Source organism: Notamacropus eugenii, chromosome 4 (assembly GCF_028372415.1).
Source record: "Notamacropus eugenii isolate mMacEug1 chromosome 4, mMacEug1.pri_v2, whole genome shotgun sequence".
Taxonomy (NCBI): domain Eukaryota; kingdom Metazoa; phylum Chordata; class Mammalia; order Diprotodontia; family Macropodidae; genus Notamacropus; species Notamacropus eugenii.
The window spans coordinates 398,925,198-398,940,422 of record NC_092875.1 but is presented as its reverse complement, the minus strand read 5'-3'; the positions used below and the strand labels follow the sequence as shown (position 1 = coordinate 398,940,422).

The 15,225-nt window shown below is 39.8% G+C and overlaps 1 pseudogene; it reads left to right on the top strand.

Annotated features, from left to right (window-relative positions):
* The first annotated feature begins 13,252 nt into the window (after window positions 1-13,252).
* Window positions 13,253-14,532, top strand: LOC140498585 (actin, gamma-enteric smooth muscle-like; annotated as a pseudogene).
* The last annotated feature ends 693 nt before the right edge of the window (window positions 14,533-15,225 follow it).

Genomic DNA, 15,225 nt, shown 5'->3' with positions numbered 1-15,225 from the left:
GACAGGACTGTTATAGATGTTTCTGCAATACTGTTTCATCTGTGTAGGACCTTTAGATCCCCTTGAAATTCCCCTGGGGAAAACAAAATTTTGGGGCAGTAGTATACAATCAGATCTCTGCTGGGGGAAGAGGGGGTTGTTATTTCCCTTTCCTTTGCCCATAAGAGAGATTTCCTGTCAGACATCTGGTTCAAGGGAATAGAGAACCTGTTTGCTACTAAGGTTCCCTGTCTACCATATGAGTGAGTGAAAGTAGACTATGCAGGATCTGGATTCTGAGTTGCCAAGCTGCCAGAGTCCATGCCTCTGAGCTGATTGATATTAACAAGAGAACTGAGAATGAGACAATACTACCAGTCAGTGCAAGTATCACGATCCACCCCCTTTTACCTGTGGTGATTGGAACCAGGGACAAGACCAGTACTTTGGAAACAACCAAACCATGTGTACAAGCAGGGACTGCAGTTAGAGGAAGTATAGAGGGCTGGAGACTTTCAGTACTGTGAAGCCTAGATAACTGATAAACTAAGACTGAGGAGAACAACCTTGCCCTCCATGTTTCCCTTCCCTTTCTGCTTTCTATACTGATGGCTCAGACACAAATTCCCCCACCAAAACCACCTTATGTCCTCTCCCTGATCTGTAGGTGAGGTTAATTTTTTAAAAATCCCTAACCATACCTGGCAGTGGGAAGGGTAGTCAGGAGGAATTCTGGGATATGGATAGGTGGAGGGCTCCATATAGGAAGGCTTAGCAAGATTTCTGTCACTGTCATAATTTCTAATAAACAATATGATCATATTAATAATTGCCTGTCAGGTGAATGTAGGTAGTTATTTGAAAGGAGGAAAATCTAGGTATGAGATGGAGGTGGAGACACAGGTTCTATAGTTTTTTAAAAAAGTAATTCTAAGCTATATTTCACATCATTCTTAGGCTAAATTCCATTGTGGGATATCATTTACCCAAGTACTTGGAACCACGTAGTGCGACAGTATGGAAGGGTCACATGTATATGCTCCAGAGAAACTCTGATGAGACCAGTTGGTTGGTACCTTGAGGACAGCTTCATCTGGTGGACAACCTAGACATCACACACCCTTACTGGATAATTAATGTAGTGGAACACTGCTTATGTAGGCTGAAGGAAAGCAGCCCATGAACCGGTTTGGGTAGCTTACACGGCTACAATGTTCCCAAGAGTACAGACAACCAACAGGTGTCACAGGGCAAATATATTCAATCATTAAAGCTTCCCACTAGGAGCCATATGCATGTTTGTGTTTCCCTTCAAACTAAGTGTGTCCTATCATGTAGATATATACTTTGGGTGCACATTAAACAGAAATTTTGGCCTGAATCAAGAATACAGGACCAGGCGATTTGTGAAAACAGCTGCAGCTCAGCACATCACTCATCCATTATTCACATGACAGCAATATAAGAAAGCCTCTCCAGGATATGAGAAAGTTGCTATTATAATGGCTGCTTACTAACCAGATAGGTTTCCTGTGCCTTCAACATGTTCCACTTGGGCCTCTGGAGGAGCTGTCAGAGTCTGGGAGTACATGGTTTGAAAGCCATTAGTATCCAGGTTTTGAGCTGCGCAAGACAGATGTAGGTTTAGTATCACGGAGAGGGCCGGAGGGTTGGGGGAGTGAGGTAGGATATTCTAAGAATTAGTATTGTATATCTTAGGAAACAGAACAATTAACAGGTGGCCTCCTGGAGAAAGGGGAGCAAGAAAAGAAATGTCTTGTATAAAGGCAATTAATTAGACCTTATAAATGACTTATTCTTCTTTCCACCTGAGGTCAGGACCCAGAGCACTGTGGGAACCAAAACTGATGAATGACCCAAGAGGAAGCAACAGAGAGATCTTTTAACTAAAGTAATTCTGCAGTAGAAAACCACAGGCGATTACTATGACTTATTTCTCCCCAAATCTATAAAGAATTGAAAATACATCTGGCTGGAATATCATTTTTTTTCCCTTTTTTGGAAACTGGAGGGAAACAATCCTGGATAGGAGGCCAATCTTTGATCTGACCACAGCTGCAGTTCAGTAGGTAAAACAAAGAACTTCAATGAGTAATGAAGACTTGCTGCCCAGTAGGCAACCATAACATGGTGCCCAGTAAAAAGTGAAAGTACCAGGTCCAACAATGCACCCATAGCATCACAAGAAGACATCTGGGCATCAATGTGTTGGAGGCATGAGCTGCCCGTTCTGTACCTATTTCCCAGCTACATGCTTCTCTTTCTTTTCTTCTTCTCTATACTTCTGCACTACTCACACATAGTCACCACGTGTGGCCCCCACATACGATCCTACTCATGGCTCTCTTCCCACACACTAATGGTGTGTGTATGCATAGGAGGGCATGCATAAGTTTATGCAGGATGAGGGGAATGTTCTCTTACAACTTTGCTCATTATATGTTCTTTCAATACTTCTGCTTTGAAATAAATGTATCTGATTGACTAATAAAAATAAATACATCACTAGGGATTTTTAAGCTAGGATTTTGAGTGAGCATGGACCCCTAGAATACATTGAAACAGTAGCTTTTCAGGACAAGGCAGCCTTTGTGAGATGGCATATACCAGGTGCGAGATTTGTATTTTAACTACAAATACACATCCTTGCCTGAAATAGCCAGCGCTGATATGGTAGGAAGGGTCCTGGACTTGAGAGCCACATGGATTCTATGTGTCCTCGAGGGCCATTTAATCACTTTGAACCTCAGTTTCCTCATCAGTAACGTGGGAATGATTGCACTTGCAGCATCTACCTCACAGAGTCATTGGAAAGAGAGTACTTGGTAGACCAACAAGTGCTATATAAATGTGAGCTACTGTTGCAAGCCTTACTATTTTGTGACTTGGCTTTACTTCTTCGACAGACAAATGATCTCACTGTCTCCTCCTATTGTTTTCCAAATACTCCTCAATAGAAATACCATTTCATTTTTTGATTTTAATCTCCTTACTCTCAGACCACATAACTGAGTTAGCTCCATCTCCACTCCCCTTGGTGGCTGGGTCCAATGAAGGAAGCAAGGTAGAACATCTAGGGCACTAGAATTGGAGTTAGGTGGATCTGGGTTCAAATCTAGTCTCAGATAAAGTTGAATTCAGTGTCCTCTATGGTCCAGTCTCAGAGACTTACTAGCTATGTGATCCTGGAGAAGTCACTTTACTCTGCTTGCCTTAGTTTCTTCATCTGTAAAATGACCTGGAGAAGGAAAGAGCAAACCACTCCAGCACCTTTGCAAAGAAAACTACAAATGTGGTCAAAGAATTGAACATGGCTAAAACAAATGAACTACAACAAGGTTCCTCCCAGCTTATGATCCTATAATAATGGTTAGTAACCCAGAAAGGAGGCTCTCCTTTGTTTCTTGTGGTAGTGGGAGGACTGATCTCTCTTCTCTGCAGGTACTGAAGTATTTAAAAACACACACACTCTCTCTATAGAGCTACATAGAGCATATGACATAGCTTTCATTTCCCAAATTTGATCCAACTCTTCCCCCTTCCTTCCCATCAATTTCTTTGTCTAGGATCTTCTTTTGATGTCACTCAGACTTCATTTTTTGGAAATATTTCTTAATTTCTGTCACTGGAATTCTATGCAGTCTAATGATTCTCATTCTGAAAAGCCCTCTGTTTTTATTGGGGGAAAAACATTCTTGAATATAACAGCCATGACTAGGTAAATGATAACCCAAGTCACATACAAAAGTTGACTCATCATAGTTCAGATTTGCTTAGCAAATAATTTCATTTATGATTTGACTGGAGGGTAGGAAATAACTTCCTCATTTGTAAAGAGTGGCTTTGAAAGGAGTAAAACATTCTTTTAGAATAACCAAGTGCCTATGTAAGGACAGAGCCCTCATCTGAGTGTACCAGGGTACCCTTTAGAGATGTCAGGGTGAACTGCCTTACTGTCTCTCTCATGGGTTGGAAAGAGGACTGCAAGGGTTAGAAATATTGGTTCAGAAGTAGAAAGTATTTAGTCATCACTGCAGTGACCTTATTTGGCAAATAAGGAAACAGATCCAGCACTCACCCAAAGTTATACAGGTGGTGAATCAGAGCAATGTAAAATCCAGGTGCTCTTTTCACTACACCCAGCTTAGAATAAGCAATATAGCGAAAAGAACATTCATTGACATTCAAATCTCTTAAAGCTAACAATAAAGATTTCTGAATCAGGTCTGCCCATTTGAAAATACAGCATTTTAGCATTTTTTTAGTAGGTACATGTAATTAAAAACATGTCATGCATACCTATGAACTTGTCACACATCTGCCCGTTACACAGCATGTTTCAACAGATAAGCCAAAAATGAGTAAGCACTCTGTTTCTTGACCTTGTTACAAAATGTCCACTAGTTCCTTTCAGTGGTGAATAGGCAGAAATGACAAGTAGCAAATAGGCAAAAATCAGCAACCAGGTGATGTTTTTAGTGATGCAGCAAGACATCATGCAACAATCGTAATTTAAAGTTCAGTTCAGTTTTACAGTCTTTTTTTATTGGACCTGTAATCTACTGTCTTAGGGAGCCTTGGGGAAACTTCTACCAATATAAAGGGGGCACCTGTTCTATGATCTTTAGCCCCTCCCAATACAGGGTTGGGGTAAGTAACTCCCCTATAGTCACATAGCCAGTATGTATCAGAAGCCAGATGAAACCAGGTCTTCTAATTCAGGGGCCGGTTCTCTATTCTGATTCTCAAGTGTAACACATAACAAAATAATGCTTCTTTTCTTGTCTTCTTAACTCCTAAAATTATTTTAAATGAATTATTTTAAAAATTTTATAAAAGAGTAGATTTTTCCTCATTTTTATGAGCAAATCAGCAAACATATACTTATGGTGGGGAAAAGGGTAATAAGAGAAAAACACATTTATTAAGTACTTACTATGAGCCTAGAATGATGCTAAGTAAGAATAATCAATTGAGAATGAATACCCTCATATTAGGTTATTATAATTACATTTATTGCCGTTTTCACCTGAATAATCCAGTTAATTCTCTTAACAATCCATTTATACATATGTGATACCCCATGTATGTGTGTGTAGATATAAGTATGTATGTATCCGTGTGTGTGTGTATGCATGCATGTATATATGTATGTATAGATACAATTCCTAATTCTGGAGTGTTTTTTTCCATTTCTATCCCCATGTCTACTGTGATTTCTTAGATAAAATGATATTGTCCTTTTTATTCCACTTCTCCTGCAATAAATATCTCTCAATGCCCCTCTTTGATGTGTTTTGTACCTTTTCCTTGTTTGGGAGAAGGAGGGAGAGAAGGATGGGAAATGAGAGCTGAGGCTTCCTTTTAGAGATGATTAACTGTCCAGATTAATCTCACATGATTCCCATAAAATTAAAACTACAACTCTCCCAGGTGCAAGCAGAAGTTGGCTCAGGCTCTGCTAATTCATGTTTGTCCACCTCAGTTCCTGACAGTTGTCCTTTGTCTCACTTTCTACTCCCCCACTCTCCTGAGCACTGACCTTTAGACTCTCCCATTTTCCTAGAAAGACAGCATCCCTGGTGAGCAAAATGTCACATTACCTTTGCTGAACAGGACATTTCAAATAAAATATTAGCAATAACAATTACCTTTAAGCCATTAATCCCACTGAAGCCACTTTCAACCACCAAAGGATTTAAAGCAATTCCCTGAAAATGTCTAGGGCTTAATAGATTATGATGCTTGGCAATGAAATATATTGGGTTCATGTTGCCTTTACTCACATCATAGTCCTATGGATAAAAGAAAATTCTGATGCAGCTTTAGACAACATTGAGTATAAAAATCAGGAACACAGTGATATTCAAAAATCCCACAAGATGCATGTCATGGCAGGGTATTTTCAAGAGCAGCTTTTAAAAAACAAGGTTAAAATTTGAGTACCAATTTCTGGTCACTCAATAATGGACAGTTTGCAGTTACGTAAACATAATGCAGTGCTAAAGGAGCATGTTGAGGATGGTGTCCCTGGAGGGATGGGGGCCAAGGGTGAAGGTGGATGCTTTTAACTGTGGGTTTAATTCAATTAGTACAATTTTTCTTTCCTTCCACAGCTGAGAACACCACAAAGCTTCATGCTCAAGACAATTAAAATGAGGATGAAGGGACAAAATCTCAGTGTTTTGGTATATTGACTTCTTTCTCTGTGTTCTAATGCAAGGGCTTACAGAGCCCTTTTCAGGGCTGCTCATCCCCTTTCACCCAACTCTCACCTGTGGTTCCAAGAAGCTGTAGCATGCACAGCAGCCATACCCCAGTAAACCATCTTGACAGACTGGCTAAACCAAACTGAGGGTAACCAACAGGCCTCAAACCCAATATGAGTTAGGGGGACGTCTATCCCAAGCATGTAAAGACTTTCCCCAGTGGAATGAGAGGAGGAGAACAATTTGTTCCAAAGGCCATGAAGGTGGCTGAAGTAAAGAAGCCAAAGTCATTCACTGCAACCTGGGCCATCACCAGTTTTCCTGACTTTTGTCCTGCCACTGCACTTTGATAACTTAGAAGAGAAAGACTGACAACTTTGTGCATCTCTGCCTCCTTTAAATCCAATTCCTGAAAGAGTCAAGATATCACTCCCATGATGTCATCAATCCTCTTTGGAACAAATGACAAACAATGGACACAAGGCTGGATTTGGAGGTCCTGGGTTTGAATCCCAGCTCAGATGGACTCTGCAGCTTATTATGTGTAGGGCCTTGGGCAAATTGCTTACTCTCTCAGTTCTTTACTTGTTAACTTCAAATGTCCCTTCCAGTTATACCATCTTATATCATCTCAAACTAATACTTGCCCCAGATAGACAAAATAAAAGTAGATAAAATTCGACATTGGCAACCACAGTCTCTCCTTTCAATATTTTCCCCTGTCCTGTCCCTTTTTTTACCCCAGTAGTTGTACCTTCATGCCCCATTCTGCTCTTACTCTTTCAAAATCTGTTCTCAGGAAACTAGCTGATAAAATTTATTTAGACTAAGATGTAAATGGAAGAGACCATGTTTTTACATTTTACTAAGGAATAGATAAAAGGGAGTGAATCTCTGTTTGTGAAGAGTGAGTCAGAAATTTAGAACTTGAAGGAATCTTAGAGGACCCCTCATTTTAAAGAAGAGAAGACTGAGACCCAAGAAAACTCTGTGATAGGCTTAAAGTTATATAGGAAACAGGTGTGAGAGGTGGGAGTTAAAACTCAGCTCCTCCAGTTCTAGAGGCAGTTTCATTTTCCTACCTTACAGACTACCAAAAGACCAATGTCAGAAGTGGGCTTCAAATTCATATCTCCAGAGCATATTGTATCCATCTTGGGAATGGACATAGGGAAGAAGGGACTCTTCCACCCCCTGAAAGGTCTACCCTGGTCATGGGTAAAACTCCCCTCAGGAGCCAATTAGTTTTGCATCGTTGCCTGACCACAGGATGCATTCTTAACTTCAGCCAATTATCATACTGGAGGCAGGTAAGTGGCACAAAGGATAGAGTGGTGGCTTATCTTCCTGAGTTCATATCTGGCTTCAGACACTTAGTAGCTGTGTGACCCTGGTCAAGTCACTTATCCCTATTTGCCTCTGTTTCCTCATGTATAAAATGAATTAGAGAAGGAAATGGCAAGCTACTGCAGCATCTTTGCCAAGAAAACCCCAATGGGGTCAAGAAGATTTGGACACAAATGAAATGACTGAACAACGGCGACAAAAACCATCATACTAATCCATGCCACTGATTCAAAGAGAGATTGGAAAGTCAAACACGGAGGGATCAGCATAGGTTCTGGACCACAACTAGAAAACCAGCCTTTTACAAAAAAGAACAGACTAGAATTGTTCCTTGGCAAATGAAGAGCATAATTATTAGACAGAAGATCATCCTTGTCTACTTGACCACAAGAAAAACAAGAGTGACATTCCTCAAACTCAAAAATCCACAATCAGGGCTGAAGAAAGCCCACATCTAGAGCCACATGCCATTGCAGTGGGGTTTCTCAAATCTGTCAGAAGTAGTCTGTTTTACTTTGAGTCTCTTGGTATTATTGCCTGGCAAAACTCTTTCAGCTTGATACCCCCACTCCCAGGAGAAACTTAGCACCATGCTTTGTATTTCTATCATTTGCTATGTAGCAGGAGACAGAGTAGATTGTTTAGCTGCAATATGTCCTTACATGACAGATGAGCAGCATACATCTCACCATGTGTAAAAAATGTCACTCACTTAGAAAAAATGTCTCCCTGAAAATGGAAAATGGTGCACATTTGCTTTCACCTGAGAAGACAGGTAGAAAAAAAAAAGCATGGAGACTCAAGTCTGAGGCACTAGGAGTCCAATCTTGATCAGCTTTGGGGAAAAGGTCAGGATTGCAAGACCCGGGAACTATACCAGATGTCTGATGTTTAATCTGCTGGGATTCTTATGCATCCTAAGCAGATGTACTTGGAAAGGAAAAAAGGTAATGCTCTCCTCTATTTAAAGTGGATTGAAGGGAATAGCTAAACAAATTCTGGCACATGATTGTAATGGAATATTACTGCCCCAGAAGAAATAGACAGTACAGCATAATGAGTGCTAAACTTGGACACATGTCAATTCAGTTCAAAGTCAGCATCTGTCACTGTCTGTGTGACCTTGGTCGAGTCACAACCTCACTGACCCTCAGTTGTCTTACTCATAAAATTAAAGGACTGAACTAGACTTCTGAGGTAGCTTCTGGCTTTAAATCTATGAGCCTAGGAATATGAAGGATATAGAGCAGGATGGGAAGACATGGGAAGTTATAAAAAGGAAGCAAGCAGAACCAAGAAAACCATATACACAGTGACTGTAACAATATAAATAGGAAGAATAAAACAAAGAAACAAAAATCTATGCACTGGATAATTACAATAATCAAGCTTTGCCTCAAAGAAGCATGTAGAAAATGTAACACTGTCCCTTCCTCACAGAGGTGAGAGACCATGGCTATGAAACGGTGCCTGTACTATCAGACTTGGTCAATTGCTTGGTTAGTTTTGTAGAAAACTGCTTTTTTTCCTCTTTTTCATTGTTATGAGGGATGGGTTCCTGGGGAGAGAAGAGGAAAGGGATTTATTTGGAAATGAAAATGCTGTGGAAAGAAAAGATATCAATGATTTTTTAAAAGAATAAAGTGGACTGGAGAGAAGGGGCCAAGCAATCAAAATGTAGCATGGTGTAGCGGATAGGTATCTGAACTTGGAGTCAACCAGTCAGTCAACTAGCATTTATTAAGCATTTAGTATTGTGCCTGGCCTGTTGCTAATCACTGGGAATACATATATAAATAGAGAGATATTCCTTGCCATCAACAAGACCATATTCTAGTAGGTCAAGATAACATAGAGTGGAAATGAAAAGCGAGTTTGGGAGAGACATAGTAAAGGAAGTCTGGAGATCAGTCTAGAGATGAATGAGACATGGCTAACCTCAGCCTCCTTAAATTGAAGTTCTAGGAGAACCATCCAGTCAGAGGGAGAGGTTGCAGGGGTGGATGGTACTTCTAACATGTGGATTGCAGGACTGGAACAAGGACTCCACTACAGAGGAATCACTTCAGATTTAGACCTGGAGCATGGTAGGGCATGTCCAGAATGCAACCTAGAGAACAATAAAAGAGGAAGAAGGGGGGAAGATTTGGGTTCAAATACTATCCCAGACACTTACTGAATAGATGACCCTGGAAAAGTCATTTCATTTCCTTATGCCTCAGTTTCTTCATTTGTAAAATGAAGAGATAGGACTACATGCTGCCTTCCAGCTCCAAAACTATATTCCTGTCATTCACTATCACTCAAACATTTTTATGTCAAGCTCTAGTTCTTAATAAACTCTATCAATCTAAATCATAATAGAGAATATATCCCATGAGTACTAAACTAGATAATCCAGGGCTCACATGTACCTGACTAGATATTTTTTCAGTTTTACTGGTAATGATTTGTGACAATCATTCCTCTTGGAGCAAGACTACCATTTAGATACTTTTCTGCTTGTCAGATTTTGCCAGCCCTGTTTCTCCATGCTGCCAACGTCAATGCATGTTGCTATCCATGGTAGGGAATAGAAGAGCTTTTTGTAACAGGACCTGTCTATTCTGTGAGAGTTTTGCCACAGTACCTTGACCAGAAAAAGAGAGATGGAAGAGGTCATGAAAGGCTTTTCTCCAATTTTCCTTCCACTCTTCCTTCTTCTTCAGTTATTTTGAGTGTGAATTTGATGAAACCATGAAGTGCAATAGTTACAAACACTACTCCAATATTAACACTCAACAAACCTAGTTTATGACAATCATTCCTCTTGGAACAAGACAAGCATTTAGATACTTTTCTGCTTGTCAGATTCCACCAGCCCAGCTTTCACTGATCCTTTTCCCGTGCCCCTATCTCCATTGTATAGCTTCTAAAGAGAAATTTCTCAGAAATATATAATTTGAAATTAGGATATTTCAGTCCTTGACCATAATCATAAGATTTAAAGGGGTTTCACAAAAGGAAACCAATGATCAGCAATGTATAAAGCAATAGACCTCTGTTACAGCTCATTTTAGCTCATTCAGACTGAAAATAAAAAATGAACCCCCTGTCTTTCCATCCCTCAGTGAAAAAAGCCTGGAATTGCTGAGGCAAGATAGGAAGAATACAACTAGAAGGACTGATTGATTGCAAGAAGGGTTGGTCTTCCAGCAGAGGCAGACAGCGAGAGGGGAGAAGGGAAACAGCAATGCTATTTAATAGAGGCTATCTTCAGATGCTAAGATGAATGGTTCTAAGGAGCCTCCCATCCCTATTTCTAGATGGGATACTCCTGGACCACAATCTCCTTCACAAAGTAGTGTACTGAGGCAAGCAAAGTCTATGGCTTTCAAGAGGTGGGATGTAGGATCATATGTTCTAAGATTTAAAGCCAGAGTCTTTCAGGGGACAGAGTCAAGATGGTGAAGTAAAGGCTTACCTGAGCTCTCCCAAATTCCCTTCCAAACAACAAAATATTGGGGTTAAACAATTTTCCAGCCTGGGACAATTTAGGAGACCAGTAGAAAAGGTCTGTCTCACAAGGGTGGTGGTTGGGCCTGGAAGACAGTTCAGCACTGATCAGCAGTCTGTCTTGAAGACATTATAGGGGACCCTTTGCTGGAACTGAGTGCAAGACCTTGTTGTATTGCCCATGCATGGTTCTGAGTCAGAGTTCTAGGGTAAGAAGGAGCACTAGCATACACCAGAGCTTGAGGTTGCAGGGTAGTGGGGACCTTGGTCACAGTTCCAGGACAGAGAAGAGTGCTTGTGGTTGCTCAAAGATCAGAGCATAGGCCAGGAGAGCAGTGATCACACCTCTCCTTAAATTATACAACCTTGGAAGAACCAAAAACTTACAGACCCCAAGAAGTAACTCTGAAAAGAGCAGTATAAAAAACCTGAAGCTTGGGACAAGGCTCCCTTCACTCCAGGAGCAGAGCACAACTTTAACATAAAGTTAAAAGTCAAGAAATAGGCTGGAAAATGAGCAAACAACAAAAAAAGAACCACGACAGGGAGACCAAGCCACAAACTCAGAAGAAGACAATGAAGCCAAAGCAGCTACATGCAAAGCTTTGAAGAAAAATGTGAATTGGTCACAGGCTCTGAAAAAAGAATACATGGAAGAGCTTAAAAATGATTTTAAAGATCAAATAAGAGACGTAGAGAAAAACTGGGAAAAGAAATGACAGTGATATAAGAAAATTATGAAAAGAATCAACAACTTGGTAAAAAGAGGCACAAAAAAATACAGAATAAAATAGCACCTTAAAAAACAGAATTGGCTAAATGGTAAAAAAAAAAAAAAAAAAAAAAAAGTACAAAGCATGGGGGAAAAAATTCTTAAAAAGCAGAATCATCCAAATGGAAAAGGAGGTACAAAAGCTTATTTGGAAAAAAATTTCTTAAAGATTAGAATTGGGCAAGTGGAAGCTAATGATTCTGTGACACATTAAAAAAGCAACAATAAAACAAAAGAATGAAAAATAGAAGAAAATGTGAAAAATCTCATTAGAAAAACAGCTGACCTGAAAAACACATTGAGGAGGGTTACTTAAGAAGTATTGGACTACCTGAAAGTCATGATTAAAAAAAGAGGCCAGACATCATATTTTAAGAAATTCAAAGAAAACTGTCCTGATATCCTAGGATCAGAAAGTAAAATAGAAAGTGAAAAAATCCACTGATGAATATTTACAAAAAATATAAATTGCCCAGATCAGCAGAAGAAATAAAATATTTAAATAACCATGTCTTAGAAAAAGAAATTGAACAAGCTATCAATCAGCTCCTTAATAATCAAACAAAAAAAAATACCCTGGACCAAATGGATTCACAACTGAATTCTACCAAACATTTTAAGCACAATTAATTCAACTACTCTTTAAACTATTCAGAAAAATAGGGAAAGGAGTCCTACAAATTCCTGACACAAATATGAGGCTAATACTTAAACCAAAAAGAACAAAAACAGAGGAAGAAAACTATAGACTAATTCCCCTAATGCATATTGATGCAAAAAAATTAAATACTAGCAAAAATATTACAATAATATAATGCAAAGATGATACATTATGACTAGGTCAGATTTTTACCAGGATTGTAGGACTGGTTCAATATTAGGGAAACTATCAACAAAACTGATCATATTAATAACAAAAGCAAGAGAAATCATATGATTATTTCAACAGATGCAGAAAAAAGCTTTTGACAAAATGCAACTCCTATTCCTATTAAAAGCACTAGAGAGCATAGGAATAAATGAAGCTTTCCTTAAAATGATAAGTAGTATCTATTTAAAATCCATCAGTAAGCATCATCTATAATGAAATTAAGTTAGATGCCTTCCCAATAAGATTAGGGTGAAGCAAGAATGCCCATTATCACCACTATTTTTCAACATTTTACTAGAAATGCCAACTATAGCAATAAAAGAAGAAAAAGAAACTGAAGGAAGTATAATAGGCAATAAGGAAACAAAACTGTCATATTTTGCAGATGATGCCACAGTGTCTTAGAAAATCAACTAAAAAACTAGTTGAAATAATTAACAACTTCAGCAAAGTTATAGGATATAAAATAAATTCACATAAACCTTCAACATTTCCATGTACTACCTTCAAGAGAGAAATATCAACCAAAGACACACCAGATGCAGGGCCCTGAAGCCAGGAATTCCTGCAACCTCAGTGCTGCTATCCTATAACCTGCCCAGTCTGTCCCACCATGTGTGAAGAGGAGACTACTGTGCTCGTGTGTGACAATGGCTCCGGTCTCTGTAAGGCAGGCTTTGCTGGGGATGATGCTCCCAGGGCCATTTTCCCTTCCATTGTGGGTCACCCAAGATATCAGGGTGTGATGGTAGGAATGGGCCAAAAAGACAGCTACGTTGGAGATGAGGCCCAAAACAAGAGTGGTATCCTGACCCTCAAGTACTCCATTGAACATGAGATCATCACCAACTGGGACGACATGGAGAAGATCTGGCACCACTCTTTCTACAATGAGCTGTGGGTAGCACCAGAGGAAAACCCCTGACAGAGGCACCTCTAAACCCTAAGGCAAACCAAGAGAAGATGACCCAAATCATGTTTGAAACCTTCAACATCCCTGCCATGTATGTTGCTCTTCCAAGCTGTTCTATCTCTCTATGCTTCTGGCCGCACCACTGGCATTGTCCTGGACTCAGGAGATGGGGTCACCCACAATGTGCCCATCTACAAAGGCTATGCCCTGCCTCATGCCATCATGCATCTGGATCTGGCTAGCAGGGATCTCACTGACAACCTCATGAAGATCCTCACAGAAAGAGGCTACTCCTTTGTGACCACAGCTGAAAGTGAAATTGTAAGGGATATCAAGGAGAAACTGTGCTATGTGGCCCTAGACTTTGAGAATGAGATGGCCACAGCTGCCACCTCTTCTTCCCTGGAGAAGAGCTATGAGTTACCTGACAGTCAGGTCATCACCATTGGCAATGAACACTTCCGCTGCCCAGAAACCCTCTTTCAGCCCTCCTTCATTGGTATGGAGTCTGTAGGCATTCATGAAACAACTTACAATTCCATCATGAAATGTGACATTGACATCCAGAAAGACTTATATGCCAACAACGTCCTCTCTGGTGGGACCACCATGTGCCCTGGCATTGCAGATAGGATGCAGAAGGAGATTACAGCCCTGGCCCCCAGCACCATGAAGATCAAGATCATTGCTCCCCCTGAGCACAAGTATTTGGTTTGGATTGGGGGCTCCATCCTGGCCTCTCTCTCCACCTTCCAGCAGATGTGGATCAGCAAACCAGAGTATGACGAGGCTGGGACTTCCATTGTCCACAGGAAGTGTTTCTAAGGATTGGGTCCATCGGGCCTCCCTGGTGCTGCTCTTTCTCCTGCACCTTCTGCTCTGTTGTTGATCCCAATGCATTAAAGTTCGCAAGCCTTAAAAAAAAGAGAGAGAGAGAGAGAAATATCATTTAAAATAATTATAGACAATTTAAAATACTTGGGAGTCTACCTGACAAGACAAACCCAGGAACTACATGAACACAAACAAAACATTTCACACAAATACAGCCAGATCTAAACAATTGGAGAAATATGATAAAAATAACAATTCCACATATATTGATTTACTTATTCAGTATCATACCACCAAACTATTTTATTTTATGAAGCTGGAAAAAAATCATAACAAAATTCATCTTGAAGAACAAAAGGTCAAGAGTATCAAGGGAATCAAATGAACAAAAAGGAATCCAGCAGTACCAGATCTCAAACTGTGTTACAAAGTGGTAATCACCAAAACAATTTGGTATTGACAAAGAAACAGAGTGGTGGATTAATAGAATAGATTAGTATGTAATATTAAATAGTAAATGACCATACTAATGTAGAGTTTTATAAACTCAAGTTTGAGTTTATAAACTCAAAGTTTTATAAACCCAAAGATTCAAGCTTTTGGAACTCATTTTGTGACAAAAAATTGGTGGGAAACCTGGAAAGTAGGTTGGCAGAAACTAGGTATGGACAAACATCATACACTGTATACTAAGATAAGGTCAAAATGGGTATGTGATTTAGACATAAAGGGTGATATCATAAACAAATTAGGGGAGCATGGAATATCTTACCTGTCAAATTTA